The sequence below is a fragment of the Ursus arctos genome, unplaced genomic scaffold (genome assembly GCF_023065955.2).
Source record: "Ursus arctos isolate Adak ecotype North America unplaced genomic scaffold, UrsArc2.0 scaffold_12, whole genome shotgun sequence".
Taxonomy (NCBI): domain Eukaryota; kingdom Metazoa; phylum Chordata; class Mammalia; order Carnivora; family Ursidae; genus Ursus; species Ursus arctos.
Window position 1 is genome coordinate 63979008 of NW_026622786.1, and position 21156 is coordinate 64000163.

Sequence of the window (21156 nt, forward strand, 5' to 3'; positions counted from 1 at the left end):
ATCAAATATGAAGGAGAAGATATTACAACTGACACCACAAAATACAAATGATCATAAGAGACTACTATGAACAATTATACACCAACAAATTGAACAAACAGAAAAAATGGGATAAATTTCTAGAAACATACAACCTTCTAAGACTGAATCATGAAGAAATAGAATAGACTAATTACTAGTAAGGAGACTGAATCACCAATCAAAACCTCCCAACAAATTTACAACCAGGAACACTCTACTCAGCAAGACTATCATTCAGAATTGAAGGAGAAATAGAGTTTCCCAGACAAGCAAAAACTGAAGGAAACCATCACCACTAAATCAGCATACAAGAAATGTGAAATGAGGGCATCTGAGTGGCTCAGTCGGTTGGGCATCTGACTCTTGTTTTCAGCTAGGGTCATGATCTCATGGTTGTGGGACTGGCCTGTGAGGGCTCTCTCCTTCCCCATCAGCCCCTCCCACCACTCTCTCCCCCAAATAAATTAATAAAATCTTTTCTTTAAAGATTTTATTTAGGGGCACCTGGGTGTCTCAGTCAGTTCGGTGTCTGCCTTCTGCTCAGGTCATGATGGATAAATGGATAAAATCTTTGAAAAAAGAAAAAGATTTTATTTATTTGAAAGACACTGAGAGAGCGAGTGAGCATGAGTGGGGGGGAAGAGGCAGAGGGAAAGGGAGAAGCAGACGCCCTGCTGAGCAGGGAGCCTGATGCAGGGCTCGATCCCAAGGCCCCGAGATCATGACCTGAGCCGAAGGCAGATGCTTAACCAAATGAGCCACCCAGGTGCCCCCATTTCACATTTCTCATATGCTGATTTAGTGATGATGATCTCCTTCAGTCTTTACTTGTCTGGGAAACTCTATCTCTCCTTCATTTCTGAATGAAAATACAAAAATACAAAACACAAAATTGTTTAAATAAAAAGCGAGCTTAAAGATTAAAAAATGAAAACAGTAAAATCAATTATAACTACAATAAGTAGTTAAGGATATGCAAAAAAAAAGATGTAAAGATGACAACAAAAAAACAAAATGAGAGAGGAGTAAAAATGTAGTGCTCTTAGAATGCATTCAAACTTCAGCAACTATCAGCTTAAAATAGACTGCTATATATTTATGTAGATATTTATGAATTTTATGGTAACCACAAAATAAAAACCTGCAAGAGATACAAAAAAAAAAAAAAAAGAAAGAAAAGAAGGAAAGAAAGAAAGAAAAGAAAGAAAAAAAGGAACACCAACATAACACTAAAGAAAACCATCAAACCACAAGGGAAGAGACCTAGAAAGTAAGAAAGAAACAGAGAAGAACTACAAAAACAACCAGAAAACAATAAACAAAATGGCAATAAGTACATACCCATCAATAATTACTATAAATGTAAATGGACTAAATTATCTAATCAAAAGACATAGAGTGGGGCCACCCCCATGGCTCACTCGGTTAAGCATCTAGACTCTTGATTTTGGCTCAGGTCACGATCTCGGGATTGTGAGATCAAGCCTCCAGGTCCGCATTCAGTGGGGAGTTGCCTGGGATTCTCCCCCTCTCATTCTCCCCCCCACTTCCTTCCTCCCCCACATTTCCCTGTGCCCCTTCCCCCACTCTCTAAAAATAAATCTTTTTTTAAAAAAAGGCATAGGGTAGGGGCGCCTGGGTGGCGCAGTCGTTAAGCGTCTGCCTTCGGCTCAGGGCGTGATCCCAGAGTCCTGGGACTGAGCCCCACATCAGGCTACTCTGCTGGGAGCCTGCTTCTTCCTCTCCCACTCCCCCTGCCTATGTTCCCTCTCTCGCTGGCTGTCTCTCTATCAAATAAATAAATAAAATCTTTAAAAAAATAAAAATTAAAAAAATAAAAATTAAAAATAAAAAAAGGCATAGGGTGACTGAGTGGATTAAAAAAGAAGTTCCACCTACATGCTGCCTACAAGAAACTCACTTCAGATATAAAGACACAGACAGTGAAGGCTGCCTGGGTGGCTCAGTCAGTTAAGCAGCTGCCTTTGGATCAGGTCATGATCCCAGGGTTCTGAGATCAAGTCCCACATCAGGCTCCTTGCTGAGTGGGGAGTCTTCCTCCCTCTCCCTCTGCTGCTTTCCCTGCTTGTGCTCTCTCACTTACACTCTCTCTCTCAAATAAAAATCTTTTTTTTTTAAGATTTTATTTATTTATTTGACAGAGATTGAGACAGCCAGCGAGAGAGGGAACACAAGCAGGGGTAATGGGAGAGGAAGAAGCAGGCTCATAGCGGAGGAGCCTGATGTGGGGCTCGATCCCATAACGCCGGGATCACGCCCTGAGCCAAAGGCAGATGCTTAACGACTGTGCCACCCAGGTGCCCCTCAAATAAAAATCTTAAAAAAAAAAAAAAAAAAAAGACCCACACAGTGTAAGTAAAGGGATGGAAAAAGATATGCCATGCAAATGGAAACGAAAAGAAACCAGAGTAGCAATACTCAGACAAAATATGTGATACACCACATTAACAACATCCATTTATTACAAAAACTCTCAACACAGTGGATATAGAAAAAACATACCTTAACATAACAAAGGCCATATACGACAAACCCACAGTTAACATGTTCAACATTCCTCTAAGATCAAGAACAAGACAAAGATGCCCACTCTCAACACTTTCATTGAACACAGTACTGGTAGTCCTAGTCACAGAAATTAATCAAGACATAAAAGGTATGCAAATTGGAAAGAAAAAAGTAAAACTGTCATTATTTGCAGATGACAGTACACTATATACAGAAAACCCCAATGACTCCACCAAAAAATGGGGTGCCTGGGTGGCTCCGTCGGTGGAGCATCTGACTCTTGATTTCGGCACAGGTCATGATCTCGAGTTCATAGGATCAGGTGCCTCGTCAGGCTCTGTGCTCAGTGGGGAGTCTGCTTGAGATTCTCTTTCTCTCCCTCTCTCTCTGCCCCCACCCTGCTCGCACATGCGCACCTTGCTTTCTCTCTCAAATGAATAAATAAATCTTTAAAAATAAGTAAAATTTAAAAAATAAGGACTCCACCAAAAAACTGTGAGAATAACTGAACTCAGATACAAAATTAACATACAGAAACCAGTTGCATTTCTATATACTAGTAACAATCTATCAGAAAGAGAAATTAAACCAAAAAATCCCATTTATAATTGCATCAAAAAGAATAAAATACCTAAGAATAAACTTAGCCAAGGAGATGAAAGATCTGTACTCTGAAAACTGTACAACACAAATGAAAGAAATTGAAAACAACACAAATAAATGCAAAAGATGTTCTGTGCTCAAGGGTTGGAAGAATACTGCTAAAATGTCTATACCACCCAAAGCAAACTACAGATTCAATGCAGTCTCAATCAAAATTCCAATGACATTTTTCATAGAACTAGAACAAAGAATCTTAAAATTTGTAGAGAACCTCAAAAGACCCCGAATAGCTAAAGTACTCTTGAGAAAGAAAAACAAAGCTGGAGGAATCACACTCCCAGATTTGAAACTATATTACAAATCTACAGTAATCAAAACGGTATGGTACCTGCATGAAAATAGACACATTGATCAATAAAACAGAGAATCCGGAAATAAATCCACACATATTTAGTCAATTAAGTTACAGCAAAGGAGCCGTGGATATACAATGGAGAAAGGACAGTCTCTTCAGAAACTGGTGTTGGGAAAGCTGGACAGCCACGCACAAAAGGATGAAACCCAACACCTATCTTACACCATATACAAAGATCAACTCAACATGGATTAAAGACTTGGACATAAAACCTGAAACCATAAAACTCCTACAAGAAACCACTAGGTGGTAATAATAAGCTCTTTGACATTGGTCTTGGAAATGATTTTTTGAATTTGACTCTAAAAGCAAAGGCAAGAAAAGCAAAAATAAACAAAGGTGACTATATCAAACTAAAAAGCTTCTGCACAGCAAAGAAAACAATCCATGAAATGAAAAGCAGCCTACTGAATGGGAGAAAATATTTGCATATCATATATCCAAAAGGGGTTAATATGCAAAATATATTAAGAACTCATACAATTCAATAGCAAAAAATCCTGAAACAATCCAATTATAAAAATGGACAGAGGATCTTAACAGTCATTTTTCCAAAGATATACAGATAGCCAACAGGTACATGACAAGATGTTCAACATCACTAATCATCAGGGAAGTGCAAATCAAAAACCACAATGAGATATCATCTCACACCTGTTAGAATGGCTATTCTCAAAAGGATAAGAAACAGCAAGTGCTGACCTCTTTGCCCTTGACCATGGCAACTTCTTGCCAGACACATCTCCAAAGGCAAGAGAAACAAAAGCAAAAAATGAACTATTGGGACTTCATCAAGATAAAAAGCTTTTGCACAGCAAAGGAAACAGTCAACAAAACTAAAAGGCAACCTACAGAATGAGAGAAGATATTTACAAATGTCTTATCAGATAAAGGGCTAGTATCCAAAATCTATAAAGAACCTATCAAACTCAACACCCAAAAAACAAAAAATCCAATCAAGAAATGGCTAGAAGACATGAACAAACATTTCTCCAAAGAAGACATACAAATGGCCAACAGACACATGAAAAAATCTTCTCCACATCACTCAGCATCAGGGAAATACTAATCAAAACCACAATGAGATACCACCTCACACCAGTCAGAATGACTAAAATTTACAAGTCAGGAAACAACAGATGTTGGTGAGGATGCGGAGAAAGGGGAACCCTCTTACACTCTTGGTGGGAATGCAAACTAGTACAGCCACTCTGGAAAACAGTATGGAGGTTCCTCAAAAAGTAAAAAAGAGAGCTACCCTACAACCCAGCAATTGCACTACTAGGTATTTATCCAAAGGATAAAACATAATAATTCAAAAGGGCACCTGCACCCCAATGTTTATAGCAGCAATGTCCACAATAACCAAACTATGGAAAGAGCCCAGATGTCCATCGATAGGTTAATGGATAAAGATGTGTTATATATGTGTGTGTGTGTGTGTGTGTGCAATATATACATTTTTTATTTTATATATTACACACACACACAGGAATATTACTTGGCCATTAAAAAGAATGAAAGCTTACCATCTGCAATGACGTGGGTGGAGCTAGACTGTATTATGCTAAGCGAAATCAGTCAGTCCAATGAAGACAACTACCATATGATTTCACTCATGTGGAATTTAAGAAAGAAAACAGATGAACAGAGGGGAAGGGAAATTAAAATAAAATAAGATGAAAACAGAGAGGCAAACCATAAGAGACGCTGAACTCTAGAAAACAAACTGAGGGTTGCTGGAGGGGAGCCAGGTTGGGGGGAAGGGGTAACTGGGTGATGGACATTAAGGAGGGCACTTGATGGGGGTGCCTGGGTGGCTCAGTCGATTAAGCATCTGCCTTAGGCTCAGGTCATGATCCTGGGGTCCTGGGATCAAGTCCTACATTGGGCTCCCTGCTCAGCAGGGGAGTCTACTTTCCCCCACCCTTTGCCCCTCCCCCCTGCCTGTGCACTTGCTCACTCTCTCTCTGTGTCTCAAATAAATAAAATCTTTAAAAAAAAAAAAAAAAAGGAGGGCACTTGATATAATGAACACTGGGTGTTATATGCTACTGATGAATCACTAAATTCTACCCCGGTAACTAATAATACAGTTTATGCTAACTAAACTGAATTTAAATAAAGAATTAAAAAAAAATAAATAACAAGTGCTGGCAAGGATGTGGAGAAAAGGGGATCCTTGTGCATTGTTGGTGGAAATGTAAACTAGTGCAGCCACTATGGAAAACAGCATAGAAGTTCCTCAAAAAGTTAAAAATACAGGGGGGCACCTGGGTGGCTTAGTCAGTTAAGCAGCTGATTCTTGATTTCAGCTCAGGTCATGACTTCAGGGTTGTAAGATCAAGCCCATGTCGGGCTCTGTGCTGGGAGTGGAGCCTGTGTTAAGAGTCTCTCTCTCCCTCAGCCTGTCTCCCCATTCTCTAAAAAAAGAAAGAAAGAAAGAAAGAAAGAAAGAAAGAAAGAAAGAAAGAAAGAAAGAAAGAAAGAAAGAAAGAAAGAAAGAAAGAAAAACTTAAAAATACCAGGAACAACTAAGTGACCATCAATGGGTGGATAAAGAAAATTGGTGGTGGGGGCGCCTGGGTGGCTCAAGCCCTGCATCGGGCTCCGTGCTCAGCACAGTGTGCGCTCGAGTTTCTCTCCCTCTGCCCCTCCCCCCATTCGCGTGCACACTGGAGCTCTTTTTCTCTCTAAAATAAGTAAATAAATCTTTAAAAAAAAAAGAAGTTCTGATCACAGGAAAAAAAAATTCTGTAACTAAATATGGTAATGATATTAGCTAGACTTACTGTGGTGATCATTTCCCAGTATACACCAATATCGAAACATTATGTTGTATACCTGAAACTAATATAATGTCAATTATGCCTCAATAAAAAAAACAAAAAAACAAAAAACAGAGGCGTCTGGGTGGCGCAGTTGTTGGGCCTCTGCCTTTGGCTCAGGGCCTGGTCCCAGCATTCCGGGTTTGAGCCTCACATCGGGCTCCTCGGCTGGTAGCCTGCTCCTTCCTCTCCCACTCCCCCTGCTTGTGTTCCCTCTCTCGCTGGCTGTCTCTCTCTGTCAAATAAATAGGTAAAGTCTTAAAAAAAAAAAAAAACCAGAATTGCTATATGATCTAGCAAAAATCCAATTTAAAAAGATATCTGCACCCCATGCTCATCACATTATTTATAATAGCTACAACATGGAAACAACTGAAGTGTCCATCAATGGCTGAATGGATAAAGATGTGGTATTTACAGCAGAATACTATTCAACCATAAAAAAAGAATGAAATCTTGCCATATGTGACAACATGGATGGACCCTGAAGACATTACAATAAGTGAAGTAAGACAAAGACAAATACCACATGACCTCACTTATATGTAGAATTTAAGAACAAAAGAAAAATCCTAGCTTATAGACACAGAGAACAGACCAGCCGTTGCCAGAGGCAGGGGGAGGGGGAATGGGTGAAATGGATGAAGGGAGTCAAAAAGTACAATTCTAGTTATGAAAAACATAAGTCATGGGGATGTAATACATGTACAGCATGGTGATTCTGTTAATAACACTGTATAGCACATTTTAAAGTTGTTGAGAGTAGATCTTAAAAGTTCTCATCACACACAAAAAAACATGTTTTACTATCTATGTATGCCAACAGATGTTAACTATACTTACTGTGATCATTTCACAATATGTACAAATATCAAATCATTATGTTATACATCTGAAACTAGTATATGGCAAGTACACAATTTAAAAAAGATTTAATCAAATGATTCGTCATCTTGAAACTCTTCCACCATTAATTTCCATTGCACTTAAAATAATATATTAAAATAATATTGAAACTCCTCTGACTTCATAAGGTCTTGCATAATTTAATCCTGCCTAACTCTTCAGCTCATTCTTTTGCCATTTTTCCTCCTACTTACTTCTCTCCATCCACACTGACATCTTCCTCTTCCTCAAGAGTATCAATTGTTTCCACCTCTGGTCCTTTATCCATGTTCTTCCCCTCCTTGCAAATCACTCAACTTTCAGGTCTGAGAGTAAATGCTAATTCTTTAAGGAAGAGCTCCTTTGACCCCTCAGCACAGGTTTTATGCATAGCTCTCTTATAACTCTATAATTATTTTTGTAACATTGTAAAATATCAGCTGGTATGAGGACAGGTTACATGATTATCCTCTTCACCAAAATACTGACAACACTTAGCAAGCAGTAAATATATATTTTGCTATGAATACATGCTGATATGTTATAAATTCACTAATAAACACAACTACAACATTTAATTTCTCCTATTAAATGCCATGCTGTCATTGGTCAATTCTCCCAGGCTCCACTGATGTTTATGATGATCTTCTATTTACCAATTCTAATAATTTGTTGATCTCTACGCTCTTGATTTCTCTACCACTTCAACCAAGATTCCTTAAAAGAACCACTATAAACTTTACATTTCAACATCTAGGATACTCAAAACAGGGAGAGAACACTCACTAGATGAGAGCTTTTGCAAATGGTATGGTAAGGTTCCCTGGCCAGTAGTGTATAATATAATCTTCTCGATGACTGAGAGTGTATAAGAGCACTCAGAACGTGAACAAAGGTAATATAGTGAAATAGATTATTTTGTATATCCTTTAATGTTGTTGAATTTAACACAAACTTCCATAAAATAGCTAATCATCAACACTCTGTATGTCCATTTTTTTGGAGAGGGGAAAAATAATAATATTATTTATCAGACCCTGCTGCAAATGCTTTATAGGTATTAAGCCCTTAATCCTCTTAAAAACCCTAAATAGTAGGTATGGAATTAAGCCCTCCAGAATGTACATATACTACAAGAAGGCACAGATTTTGTCTTAATCCTCCTTGTTGTATCACTGACATCCAAATAGTGTCTGGCATATGGTAAGCACTCAAATATTTGTTGAATGAATAATGAGGAAATGGAGGCAAAAATAAGTTCAGTAACTTGCACAAAGTCACACAGAGTGGCAGCGCCAGGATTAGAACTCAGGCAATCTGGTTTCATGTCCCAGACTCTTAACCACTGGGTATGTATATATTTGGAAACTACAGTCCTCCTTCACTTTTCCTCTTTACCATTCAGAAGTAAATCCAGTGTAGAAATGCTTCCATGAGCCAGAAGTTGTTCTCACTGCTCTGCTAAAATAAAAAGAAACTCTAGTTTAATAACATATAAACATTAGGTTATAGTATGTCTGAATTTATGAATGCTCCCACTAGAGATAATAGTCCTCAGAGCAGAGCAGGAAAAGAGATACAGATCAACAAGTTACTGTAAGGGGTTTTAAAAATATATATACACATGTCTACTGTTATATTCATAGATATGTTATTTAACATAGGATTATAATCAATTGCCACTACAGAGAACAGTGTGAAATGAGGCATGCATGTACATCTAAATTTGCCATACTCTCTTTAAACAGCTAAGGAGCATTTCATTATATGGATGTATTACAATTTAACCTTCATCCCTATCAGTGGACATCTAGATTGTTTCCATATTTTTATATCTGTACACAATATAATGAGTATCTTTATACATGTATCTTTACACTTTAATATACAATAAATTCCTAAAAGTGGCATTTGAGACAAAGAGAGTATACATTTTAAATTGTAATAAACATTGCCAAAACTTCCACCAAACATGCTGTTTATTTATATTTCCTCCAAGAGTATATAAAACTTCTATACACTCTTGTCATTACTATTATCTTTGCAAATCCCCCAAGAAGGAAATGGAATATGATTTTCTAACTTCTACTTTTAATTACGAGAAGTTGAACATTTATATCTTTTATGTTTATTGGCCTTCCTACAAATTGCCTATAAATGCTTTATATGTATCATGTTTAGAATCTTCAACCCAGTTTAATGTTTATTCTTTTTTTACTATATGGAAATCTTCCACTTATGTGCAAATTCACCAATCTTCTTTATGGATTCTACATTTCACATCATGCTTAGAAAAACCTTCCTCATTTCAATATAATAAAAATATTCACCCATGTTTTCTCTATTTCTATGGTTATTTTTGCTTGTTTTACTGTTTTATCATCCAGAATCTACTTTGGTAGGAAAAGTTCTGTAACTTGCTTTTCTCATTCAATGATATATCCTAAATATCTTTCCAGATCCACTACTTCATTTATTTTAACTGTGAATAGAATTCTCTTTTTTTTATGGAAATACACCCATATCATAGTTTATTTGGTTATTTGTTTTTATAACTATATATAAAGTTTAATAATTATATATGGTTTAGTTTATTACTTATAGCACTAAGAGCACTTAACACTACCCTATTTTTCCACAATTACCAAGAATGCTGCCGTGAATACCTTTGTATGGCCTCCTTATATATGTTTAAGATACACATTAAGAAATGAAATTACTGAGCCATTAGTGCGTATCCATTCCTGATACTGACAAATTACCCTCCAAAATGATGCACCTAATACATTTTCACTTTAAGAATTCATTCACAGAGAGGGGGTGGGGGATGAGCAATATGGGTGAAGGGGAGTAGGAGATAAAGGATTCCAGTTATAGAATCAATAAGTCATTGGACTAAAAGGCACAGCATAAGGAATATATATATATATACTCAATGATACTGTAATAGTGTTGTATGGTGACAGATGGTAAGCAGCTACAGTTGTGGTGAACATAGCCTAATGTATAAATTTGTCAAATCACCGTTATACACCTGAAACTAATATAAGATTGTGTGTCAGATATACTCAAATTTTAAAAACCCAATTTTAAAAAAGAATTCATTCAATAAATATTTAAGTACTTTCTTTGTGGTTAAGTACTATTCTAGAAGCTGAGTATACAGCATAATGGTAACCAACCCAGACAGGGGCACTTACTGTGGTGATTAAGACTGAAGGCCCTAGAGACAAATTGCCTGAGTTCATATTTGGGATCAACAAGTACTAGATACTTGATCTTGGGCAAGTTACTTTATCCTTGTGCCTCAAGTTCCTTACCAATAACGGATTATCAGTGAAATTGACATATATTTTTCCTTTTGTATTTCCTATTCTGTCATCTCTTGTTGAAATCCTTTGTCCATTTCTGTTGGGATGTTAGTACTTTTCTTAATAATTTGACTGTTAAATATGATACAAATATTTTTTAGTATGACACCTAAGCTCTGACAAATAGGTTATTGGGTTCTATTTGTGGCCAAGTCACAAGAATAGCAATATTGACTGCTTTGCTGAGAGAATTTCAGGTTCTATTCTCCACTTTAAAAGGTTTCCAATTGCTCAGACTAAGGGGAAGGAGGTAAAGAAATACTCTCCAAGCAGTGGAAAGTAGAAGCTAAAGCTTAGGGGCATTTTCTATCTTACCCACTTTCGTCTTCTAAACACCTGGCACAGGGTCTGTCACAAAACGGACTCTGGATGAACAAGCATTGTTCAAATGAATGCAAAATCTCCTTACTAGGTTACAAGCTCCTTGTGGGCAAGGATGGTGTCATGCACGTTGGTACCACTCCCACAATGCTTCACAGTGTTTTTACACAGAAGAAGCATTCAAATGGTTTTACTAAGATCACTATCTCTGTACCTGCATGAAAGTAGCTGAGGTAATCAATGTAAAACAAACAATCCCTTCCTCATATAAAGATTACACCCTGATTTGCAGCTGTGGGTAGCTCTGTACATGGTCCGGTGTTATTTGAGTCTCTTTGTATTAAATTCACTATTCATTTCAAGTCTTTGTTCTAGGGGGAAAAATGCCCCAGGCAAGTTACTGTGCCCTGAGCCCATCTAGGTGCTGCCTTACGACATCTGTGCAGTATTTCTCATGTCTTAGTATCTCTCCAAAGCATTGTTTTCCCTGCATTATTTAAGAATAAGTCCACTTCAGCACACTAGACACAGCTCTTTGGGTCTCCTGATTTCTCTTCCCATACACTCTGCCTGGTAGCACTCTGTTTGGCTAAGTTTTACTAGACTGATTACTTTCTAGATTATCACTCTTGGTGATGTAGGCTTGCAGTTTCATGTGAAATAACAAGGCAATGTGGTATAATGGAAAAACTGCAGGATCCCTACAGCCCGATGATCTGGGTTTAAATACCAGCTCAGCCATTTACTAACTACATGCCCTCAATATCCCCAGGTCTCAGTTTCCCTCAGTTTTCAAATGAAGATATCATCAATAATATCTAATGCGGGGCGCCTGGGTGGCACAGTGGTTAAGCGTCTGCCTTCGGCTCAGGGCATGGTCCCGGCGTTGTGGGATCGAGCCCCACATCAGGCTCTTCCGCTATGAGCCTGCTTCTTCCTCTCCCACTCCCCCTGCTTGTGTTCCCTCTCTCTCGCTGGCTGTCTCTATCTCTGTCTAATAAATAAATAAAATCTTTAAAAAAAAATAATAATATCTAATGCACCTGTGTCACAAGACTGCAAAACAAGAATTACAAAATTAGATAACAAAGCAGATATGTTTTATAAAGTCTTCTATAAATGTGTGTCATTAGTATATGAAATATGGCTCAAAAACTCAACGAAAAGATTCCACCAGACAAGTCACACTTCATGAAAGCAAAGATCAATCACATCTGTCTGGGTCATGGCTGCATCTCCAAAGCCTAGCATATTTACTGAAAAACTAAAAGAATGAAAGAAGATGAAAAACAAAACAAAACAAGACAAAAAACGACTCACCAGGGACCTTAGTCAAATTAATAAAACTTTGAGTTTCAATTTGCTCATTTGTAAAGTGAAAGCACCACAACCCACATCAAAAGGAGGATTAAAAAGAAATAATATCAGGACACCTGGTTGGCTCAGTGAGTGGAGCGTGTGACTCCTGATCTCAGGGTTGTGAGTTTGAGTCCCACATTGGATGTAGATATTACTTAAAAATAAAATCTTAAAAAAGAAGGAGGGGAAGGAAGGAAGGAAGGAAGGAAGGAAGGAAGGAAGGAAGGAGGGAAGGAAGGAAGGAAGGAAATCTGTAGACTATAACATAATGGATACTTTTCTATTTGCTTCTTCCTAAGCCAGATATGATTTAGAGCTTGGCTGTATAAAAGGTAAATACTGTTAATAGTTTAATAATAATGGGTATTCACTCAAGTTATTCTAGGTCAAGGAACATTACACTACCAACTGCCCTTTAATCTCAATAAAAATTAGAAAAAATTAGTATATTGGCAAAGTCATTATTTAAATACTTTACTTCAGCCATGTTTAAACAGCTACAGTTCACTGTGACTCACATGCACATAAAACCTTATAATGAACCACTGCCCCAGTGAAGTTAAGAGTCTTCTCAGAGACAAGTGCTTCTTTATATAATCTAGATATAAATTGACAAACCTTTAGCTAGACTGACCAAGAGATGACTCAAATTACTAAAATCAGAAATGTAAGTGGGTACATTACTAATAACCTTACAGAAATAAAAAATTATAATATTGTGAAAAATTGCACACCAACAAATTAGACAAGCTGGACGAAATGTACAAATTCTTAGAAATAAACTACCAAAACTGACTCAAAAAGAAACTATGAACAGAATAGGTAAAGAGACTGAATTAATAATTTTTAAATTTCCTATCCAAATCTAGGTGGTTTCACCAGTGACTTCTACCAAATATGTAAAGAGCAAATTAATGCTACTCTTTCACAAAAAAAAAAGAAAAAAAAGAAAAACCAGAATACTTCCCCATTTATTCTATGAGGCCAGTATTACTGATACCAAATCAAAGACACCCTAAAAAAACTACAGACCAATATCCTTTACGAACATACATGAAAACTCAACAAAATACTAGCAAACCAAATCCAGCAACATAAAAGAAGGATTATATAGCATGAATAAGTGAGATTTATTCTACACCTGCAAGGTTAGTTTAACATAGTATACTACAGTATACCCATAGTATAGTATAGTATACCCCAATATAGTATACTGTATTAGTGAAAGAACAAAAGGACATGATCTCAATAGACACATTTGACAAATAGAGCATCAATAATTTTTTAAATGTTAAGTATACTGGAATTAAAATAATTAAAACAGATAACCTAATTTAAAAATGGGCAAAGAATTGAAAAGATATTTCTCCAAAGTAAATATGCAAGCAGTCAATAAGCACATAAAAAGATGCTCGACATGATTAGAATCAGGGAAATGCAAATCAACACTGATAAGATATCACTTCACCACCACTAGGGTGATTAGAATCAAAGACAACCATATCAAGTGAGGGTGAGGATGTGAAAAAAAAAACCGGAATCCTCACACACTGCTGATGGGAAGGTAAAATGGGGCAGCCTCTTTGCAAGAGTTTGGTATTCCTCAAAAAAGGTGACTAGAGAGAGAGATACCATATCACCAAGCAAATTCACTCCTAGGTAAATACCCAAGAGATCATGTCTACACAAAAATTTGTACACGTGTGTTCAAAGCAGCACTATTTATAATAGCCAAAAAGTAGAAACCCAAATATCCATTAACTGATGAATATATAAATAAAATATGGTATACACAAAGACTATTATTCACTAATAAAAAGTACCAATATATGTTGTAATATATCTACTACTCAGTAATAAAAATGAAGTACTGATGTATGTTACAATATGGATGAACTTTGAAAATATTTGATAAGTTAAAGAAGCCAGATGTCATTTATATGAAATGTCCAGAACAGACGATTCCATAGAGACAGAAAATAGATTAGTGATTGCCAGCAGATGAGGAAACATGATGTTGGGAAACAGGGAGTGGCTACTAATGGGAACGGTATTCTTTTTGAGGTGATGAAATTGTTCTAAAAATAGGTAGTGGTGGCAATTGTGTAACTCTGAATGTACTAAACATCACTGAATTATACATGTTAAGCAGGTGAATTTTATAATACGTGCATTATATGCCAATAAAGCTATTTTTAATTACTTAAAACTAGAAAAAACTATTATTTCTAATCTGCCTGAACTTAACATGCATGCTTGACCATGTTCATCAATCTACCTTATAAAAACCACCATAATGAATCTTCAATTATAAAATAGAAAAATTAGCAACCAGACCTCTCACAACAAATTCACTTTAAGGGCTACAAAACTACTATTTTTTTTTAAGATTTTATTTATTTATTTGACAGAGAGAGAGACAGCCAGTGAGACAGGGAACATGCAGGGGGAGTGGGAGAGGAAGAAACAGGCTCGCAGCAGAGCAGGGAGCCGGATGCGGGGCTCGATCCCAGGACGCTGGGATCATGCCATGAGCCAAAGGCAGACACTTAAAGACTAAGGCACCCAGGTGCCCCTACAAAACTATTATTTTTCAATGAAATTATATTTTTCAGAACATTCATCAAATGCCAACTATGATAAAATTACTTAGTTTCTTCAGCAGTTACTTTTAACAAAGGATTTTAAAGTGTTTAACAAAACTCTATTAAAACTTCCAACTCAATAAATAGCATTTTTTACTTGTTTGGTTTGTTAATCAGGGACTAATACTCTATAATTGTCCATCAGAGCTAAGCAACAGAATTTTAGACATTCCTGAACATTTCCCAAACTTGTAGTTTCATAAAAAGTACCTACATTAAGCACTGAATTTACCATCTTTTAGCATGGTGGGACCACACAAGAGCTGCTTAATTTTTTTTTAAAGATTTTATTTATTTATTTGTCGTAGTGGGAGGAGAGCACGCACACACAAGCAGGGGAAGTGGCCGGCAGAGGGAGAAGCAAGCTCCCCACTGAGCAGGGAGCCCAACCCGGGGCTCAATCCCAGGACCCTGGGATCATGACCTGAGTTGAAGGCAGATGCCCAACCAACTGAGCCACCCAGGCCCCCCAGTCTGGTTTTTTGTTGTTGCTATTGAGTCACGTAAGTCACATTAATTAGAATATCTTAAAAACTGAATGCATTTTATCTAAACAAGCATATGTATTAAAAAACTGGTCCTAAAAAAGGAAATAAGGAAATTCAAGTATATAACCTTCTTTTTTTTTTTAAACACTCTTTTTTTTTTAAGATTTTATTTATTTATCTGACAGAGATAGAGACAGCCAGTGAGAGAGGGAACACAAGCAGGGGGAGTGGGAGAGGAAGAAGCAGGCTCATAGCAAAAGAGCCTGATGTGGGGCTCGATCCCATAACGCCAAGATCACGCCCTGAGCCGAAGACAGACGCTTAACCGCTGTGCCACCCAGGCGCCCCCAGTATATAACCTTCTTGATTTAAATAATTTTAGATAAAGTTAGTAACTTAAAAGACAAAAGCACCAACCTACGTCTCAATTCACTTACCTATCCAATGAAAGGACTAGTCTAGAAGATCTTTAAGTACTCGATGACATCTAAAATTGACTTTGAAAGTTCTGTTGGTGGTTTCTTTCTTTCTTTTTTTTTTTTTAAAGAGAAGTCTGTGCATTTATTCGCTGAACAAGCTTCTTGAGAGGAATGAACCGAGAGGAGTGGGTGGCCCTGATGTCAGGCCTGCCATGCTTCACAGCTTTGTAGGTGATGGAGAACTCTCCAGGTATTGGCCAATCATCTTGGGCTTGATTTCCACGTAGTTGAGGGTCTTGACATGTAGTTACCTACCATGTTGCCCACCATCTCAGGTAGTATTGCCGTTTTGTGTTTTTGTTGTTGTTGTTTTTTAAGATTTTATTTATTTGAGAGCGAGAACATGAGCAAGAGAACAGAACTAGGGGGAGCAGCAAAGGCAGAGGGAGAATTTACCTCCCAATACACTAATTAGTTTTGAAATCAGTCTATATTCCAATATACACTGAGTGCCTATATCCTCTGTCTTCTCAACTTCTTCCTCTCATGGCTTATAAATATCTTCAATATCTTTCAGTATGAGATATATTTTAATCTTTTAATAACAAACATTTACTCTTCTTCAACTCTACATTCCCCTTTAATTACTATCTTTTGCCTTCTTTTCACAGACAACTTTAAAAAAAAAAAATTATAGATCCATAGGGCACCCGGGTGGCTCTGTAGTTTGGGGGACCGACTCTTGATTTCAGTTCAGGTCATGATCCCAGGATCCTGGGATCAAGCCCCCTGTCAGGCTCCATGCTCAGAGGGGAATCTGTTTGAGGATTCCCTCTCTCCCTCTGCCCCTTCCCCTGCTCTTTTCAGTGCACATGCTCTCTCTCTCTAAAACAAATATTTTTTTAAAAATTACAGATCTAACTCTCATTTTCAATCCACAACTCAACTTCATCAATGACCTTCTAATTGCCAAGTGCAATGGACACTTTAATTCTCATCTTAGTCCATCTACTGGAACCTGTACAGCTGACTACTCCTTTTAAAAACTCTCCCTCCCTCTCTTCTTTAAAACTTGATACTTTTGGGGTCCCTGGTTGGCTCAGTCAGAAGAGTATGTGACTCTTGATCTCTGGGTTGTGAGTTCAAGGCCCACATGGGGTGTAGAGATTACTTAAATAAATACTTAAGAAAAAAAACCTTGACACTTTCTGATTTTCCTCCTCAGTCTTTTCTTTTTCTGTCTCCTGTAGGCTTTTCCCCTGTGCATTTCTTAAATATGATTTTTAACCAGTCATGTTCTCAGACCTCTTCTGTCTTTATTCTACTTGTTTTTACTGGATGGTCTCATCCACTCTCATGAGTTTAACTACTTCTCCCTAAAGCCTATCATATTTCCTGTATTCCCTAAGTAAAGGTTTCACCATATATTCAATAAACCAAGGCCAGACACCTAGGAACAATTCTCTTCATCAACTATGTCCAATCAATCTCAACAATTCTTTAAGATTGTATTAATTTATTTATTTATTTGAGAGAGAGAGTGGGGGGAGGAGCAGAGGGAGAGGGACAAGCAGACTCTGAGCTGAGCAGGGAGCCCGTAGCGGGGCTCAATTCCACGACCCTGAGATCATGCGTGACCTGAGCCAAAATCAAGAGTTGGAGACTCGACTGAATGAGCCACCCAGACATCCCTCAACAACTCTAACTCTTAATTACCTCTCACATCCATTCTTTCTTCTTTATCTCAGATATTATTACCCTAATTCATGCTCTGATCTCTGGCTTAGATTTATTCAATAGTTTCCCAAATGGTATACCTGCCTCCATTCTGGCCCTCCTCCAATACATCTGCTACACTGACACCAAAATAATTTTCTAAAAGCTCAAATATGACAAATTGGTTTACTATTTTAAACTCTTCATTGGTTTCTCATGCCCTACTTAAGAAAAAAAAAATTCTAACTCCTTTAAATAGTATATGAAGCTTTTCTTCTTCTAGCCTCATGCCTAGGTCTTCCACCTCAACTTCTGCCCCTCATCCTTTTCAACCTACAAAACTACCATGCCACACTATTTGCAGTTCCCCAAATACGATATGTTGTTCCACATACTTCTACATATTTGTACACCCAGGCTTTCAAGATGTCCTTCTCTCTTTATTTTCACGGAAAACTTCTGCTAATCATCAATACTGAACACAAGCACCATCTCTTCAGTAAACTCTTGGTAGAACTTATCATCCTTAGTGCATCTGGTGCATTTACTTATTCATATATCTGCTTTCCTAACAGTCCTTTAATTCCATGATGACAAGGACGTCTTATTCCTCTTTCTTTTTTTCTTTTTATGATTTATTTATTTATTTGAGAGACAGAGTGAGAGAGCGAGCAGAGGGAGGAATAGACAAAGATGGACAAACCGACTCGGCACTGAGTGTGGAAACAGAAGTGGGGCTCAATCCCAGGACCCTGAGATCATGACCTGAACTGAAATCAAGAGTCAGACGCTTAACTGACTGAGTCATCCAGGTGCCCTCTTATTCCTCTTTATATCTCCAGCATTTAGGCACAGTCTTGCCAGAGTAAACATGTCAATATAACTGTTGTTAAATGAATAAATGAATTCACTGGGCACCACTAAGAAATATAATTTTCCTTTCTCAAAAGGCTTACTGATATGTAGTAGAGGATTAGGAAGACATTCTCATGAAAAGTTAGGTAACAATACAAAACACAAATCAGAATTTAGAAAAAATTACACAATCTTAAAATGGAACAGATGTACAAATGTAAGTTATAAAAACTCAGAGGAAACAAAAATTACTACAGCTTAGAATAATCTGAGATGACACAGAAAAGTTTTGAAATGAGTATTAAGAAAGAGGCAGGATTTGAAAGAATTAGAAAAGAAGAGGAAAAGAATTTTATTTTAATCTATAAAAATCAAAACTAATCCTAGGCTGTTTTAATGTATACAACTGTTATATCATAAACAAAAATATGTTTCTGCAGAAAAAAAAAATTGAGCTTTCCTGGTTAACAAATCCATCAAATCCATTCAATGAATATATATTTGAGCTTACTATAAGGCCAAAATCAAATTGAGAACAATAGAATAGGGAGCTGGATAAAAGACTTCATAAGAGCAAGCTTTTGGGTCAAAACTCGTAACAAACAAAATTACAATAAAAATCTCTACATAATTTATATTTATATGATTTAATATACATTTTACCAATATTTGAGCACCTGTTGCGTTCTCAGCACAAGTCTAAACACTGGGAATAAAACAGCAAGTACACAGGCAAAATCCTGGCTTTCTTGGAGCTTACATTCAAATGGGCAGAAATGGATAATAAACAAGATAAGCATGTAAAATATGTGACATACCAGATGATATATGCCAAAGAGAAAAATAAAAAAAAGAAAAGAAAGATTGGGGTTATAAATTTAGACAGAACAGCCAGAGAAAGTCCCACTGAGAAGGTGACATTTATGTCAAAACCTGAATGTCGGGGAACAACTCTAAAAATATCTACGGAAAGAGAGTTCCCAGCAAAAGGAACAGCAAGGACAACGCAAATTAGGCGAGGGGCACACTGGATGAGCAAAGAGAGGTTTACGGGAGGGATCGGATTAAGGCTGGCCAACTGCCAATTATTTGTAGGAAAAATCAGTTCAGTGGCATTAAGTATATATTCACATTGCTGTGCAACCATCATCTCCATCCATCTCCAGAACTTTTTCATCTTCCCAAACTGTATTCATTAAACACTAACTCCCCATTCCCACCACCCACCCCAGTCCCTGGTAATCACTATTCTACTTCCTGTCTCTATGAACTTTCCAAACATATTATTTTACTAGAAAGGAATCTCAAGTCCTGAAAGGCTGAGTGACTTTCCCAAGGTCACTCAGCTGCTTTCTGGCAGATAAAAGCCGAAAGTAAGACTTAGAAAGGAAAGAAGTGATCATCTGTAGCCAGATAGATTCACTTCATTTCCTTTTTTGCCTCAGGGCCTAGCTTTAGTTTGCTGAATTTCTGCAAGGTATTTATTTGACAAAGTGTCTCATCTTTTAACGGACAAATGTCAAAATATGGGTCATATTATCAATATGGTTAATGAATTCCTAACAAGCTGAACAGTTGGCCATAAATACCTATCCATCTGAAGGCATATCACTAATGACATGGCCTAAAGCTCTTGGTTCTATCTTATTCAACATTTTTATTAATGATTTGGATGTGGCCATTTGTGGCATAATAATGAAATCTGTGATATGATATAAAGAAAAGTATGACAACTGCATGTGCTAGATCAAAGAATCAGTATTCAAAAGATCTAATCAAATTAGAATAAACTACATCTAACATGATGCTTTACAGAGATCTACAGTTCTACATTCATGTTCAAAAAGATCCAAACTACTGAATTATCTGTATAGGAAAAAAATCATCAGAAAACAAGCTAATGTAATCTCAGGGTGCATGATTAGAAATGTCCAAAACTGGAGGGGTTGGGGGCAGGGAGATTTCAGGCTATATGATCAACAGCACAGTTCATCTCAACCAACATTCACTGAGCACCTACTTTGTCCCAGACTACATTTTCAGTTCCAGTTCCAAACACGAGACTCATGGCACATCCTGACAAACAAAAACATCCAAGAGACAATAACCAAGAACAACATCTAGAAGTTTTTACTTATAAAGGATAAAAGAAACTAAGAGAAATTTAATCAGAATATAACAATAATACCTGACAACTCCTTTACACTTATGTGTGACAGTCATGAAGGTATGTCGCTTGTATCTCCCTTCAAGAAAGAACACGCTCTTCAGCTGCTAGGCATGCAATAAGCTGACAGCCTCTAGCTGCAGTCTCTTCAAGATCCCTAGAAGCTGAGACCATTCTCTTCCTGGGCAGCCAGCCCCAGCCAATAACCAGACAACCATTTCTGTCAAATTCAGGACTCTCTAATGAAGAATTTTTGCTCTAGAGTCTTCACTGGGTCTAAGACTCTGTCAGATCTGAGTCACACGGAGGCCCTCCCTGCCAATTGTGTTTTTTCCCCATTTCCTTTCATAGGAGTGAGTCTTCCTCCTCCCCCATACACCTCTTGTATTCCTAACTCTGTCCCAGCATCTGCTTCCAGCAGAACGCAAATTGACACAGTTGGTACCAGAAATGGACTGAGAGAGCAAAAGGTAAAAACTGGGTTTGGAAACTAGATCACTTCCTATTCCACTGCAATGAGGATTTCATCCTGGG

At 37.3% G+C, this 21156-nt stretch overlaps 1 protein-coding gene across 2 annotated transcripts in view; it reads right to left on the minus strand.

Moving 5' to 3' along the window:
• The window catches only part of ZFYVE9 (zinc finger FYVE-type containing 9), a 170865-nt gene that overhangs the window by 133199 nt on the left and 16510 nt on the right, over positions 1-21156 (minus strand). The window lies entirely within an intron of this gene.